Here is a 2,619-nt window from a genome sequence, read left to right as displayed (position 1 = left end):
AATGACTATTCAGCCAGTGCCTTCTGGCCCTGCATTTGCACTGACTGCTCCACTTCGTTCAGTCACAAGTGGTCATGAGGTGAAACTACTCTCGGCACTGACTTCTAAACCTATTTGTGTCTTGCTCTTGTTTTTTTCCTGTAAATCTTAATCCAGCTCTTCAAAACTAGGAGTCACATTAATACAATCTGGAGTAAAAGCTTCCAATTCAGGCATATAAGGATTTTGTTTTGCTCTATTCCAGAAAACATTTCACGAGAGCTGCAAAGCAAATTTTTCATAAACACTAAAAATATTACTTCCACCTCCATATCTGTCCCAGTTCTTTCACTTCTAATTTTTGGGACTCATGCCAAGACTGGCCAAGCAGCTATCTCCAGCATTAAGAAGCAGACAGTTTAGTACCTAAATCAATATTTTAAAAGTGGAGGGGAAAGAGAGAAAAAGGTGCCTTTGGATAATCAGAAAACACAGTATCATGAGCAGCTGTACAAAACAGGAATGGCTTATTACTAACTGTTATGTTTTAGCTTGTAAAATAGTCCCTACACAGAACCATATCCAGTGGCAAAGGCAGGGTTCCAGTTCCAAATACTTCTATAAATCAGATAAATCCCATGAATTACTGGAATGTAAATGGGGAAGCTGACATGAATTACTGTCTAACAGGGATATTGAATCCTTAAATGAACTGTACACTCACATTTTTAATGGCAGAAAGCTGAAGCCAGGCATAATAAAAATAATTGAAATGAGGTTTTGAATACATTAATCTGGATGAGAAGTGCTTTAAAGAGCAAGTGAAGCAGAAAAACAGCCAGAATGTATATGGCATTTACTTGTAGATATCATTTGCTTCTGGTATTATCAGTTACCATTAGTAAAATGTGAAAAAAGTAGAAGGAAAAAAAAACAAACTTGTAAAATATTTTTTACTACATGGAAATTAAGGAAAAATGCATGGAAGTACTGCTTTGCATCAGTGATCGGTGATAATTGCATCCTGTCACAGGCCAAGCCATTGCTTAGAAACAGGTGAGTGGAAGAAATGAAAGGACCAAATGACAGAAGGGGAACTGGCAAACCGCTAGGATTTCTGGAAAATAACTGCAAGGTAGCTACCTACAAGGGACTACAAAGAAAATGTTTAAGACCAGTCTGATCTTCTGCTCACAGAAAGGAATAGTGAGGACTTTCTTATTTCAGAAGGTCTAGCATTAAGACAGATCCTTTCCAGACCACTAATGTCTGCAGTGGTAAAACCACTTATGACCACACAGAAAACAGAGAACCGATGATACCAGCCAAGACCAGAAATATCATCTAATGAGCCAAGAATCATGGCTGAACATTGCAAGGATGGAGGGATTTCAGGTTTAGACTTAAATAGTTACGTTCAAAAAATAGTCTTTTTAGACAGACCTCCTTTAGATCCAGTCCTACTTCTTTTCTATAGTCTGAGTCAGTATTTTATTTTCAAAGCAATTCAGTTCTTTGCAGGCTTATTGAGGAAGCTGTTGAGAAGTCATATTATAGCTAAAGGACCCACTATATAGTGCTCAGAAGAGGTCTGTGTGTATATATGTATATATATGTTTGTTTCTTAAATTTGTCCTACCTAGAAGACACTGGCAAGGGCAGGATTTCCCTTTTAAATTCATGCATTTCATCTTTCATTTTGGCTGTGTGAATAGCTTAACCCTCAGCTACTCTTAGTTTCTGATCTTATAATAGCTGGTAGCTACGTTATGAAAAAATCAGAATGTCAATATATGTATGTATTAGGAGCATTCGAGCCAGACGTGATTTCTAGTATAAGGCCAGCATGCTCTTAAAATAGAAACCTCCTCAAGCTCTGCCAGATCTGAAGAACTGAATTGTTCAATTCACTGATTTCTAGGCTGACCTGATCAAGTCAGATACTTTAAGAATGACAAGAAGGAAACAAAAACCGTAAAAATCCTCTAAACCCCCCTATGATTCTACGGCATTGTATTTCAGATTTATAGAACTTAAAATTGAAGTTTTATTGAATGTGCATTAATCATATAATAATTTGTAATGTTTACAGACAAATATCTATCTACACAAAAGAATATGACCGGAATATAAATTAGCCTCAGAGTACAAACTATGAGGCAAGCTTAAAAATGAGAACTGAAGTCAGGACATCTGCTGTCACACTTAATGTGCGGGAAAATCTGGGAACTGAAAGGAAATTAAGTCAGTGAAACCAAAGGGGTTAGGAACCAAAAACGCTAATCTGAAGCACTAATCAGATGGGAAACTAGTAGGGTAACTGTTGCTCCTGGAAGCAAATAAAGTGATGCTGGTGTTCTCTGTATATTGTAAGAGCAAAATAAATAAATAAATAAATAATCTCTTTTTTTTGTTGTTGTTACTAGAACACATTTAGAAGTAGTGGTGTTAAGCCAGCATAGCAACAAAGCATAAGAGGTGAAGTTTAAAGGGAGATGTAATCTCTCCTACTGAACCAACTGGAAAAAGAGTAGATAAAGTATTGGACTCACAGGGATCTTTTGTAAAAGGTCTGCAAGTCCAAAAGCTATCTGCTTTTCCCTGCTATATCAGCTGTTTTAATAAAGGATGTTACCTTTC

This window comes from Charadrius vociferus, unplaced genomic scaffold, assembly GCF_000708025.1.
Source record: "Charadrius vociferus isolate BGI_N301 unplaced genomic scaffold, ASM70802v2 scaffold26, whole genome shotgun sequence".
NCBI classification, from domain to species: domain Eukaryota; kingdom Metazoa; phylum Chordata; class Aves; order Charadriiformes; family Charadriidae; genus Charadrius; species Charadrius vociferus.
This window is presented reverse-complemented; position numbering follows the sequence as displayed.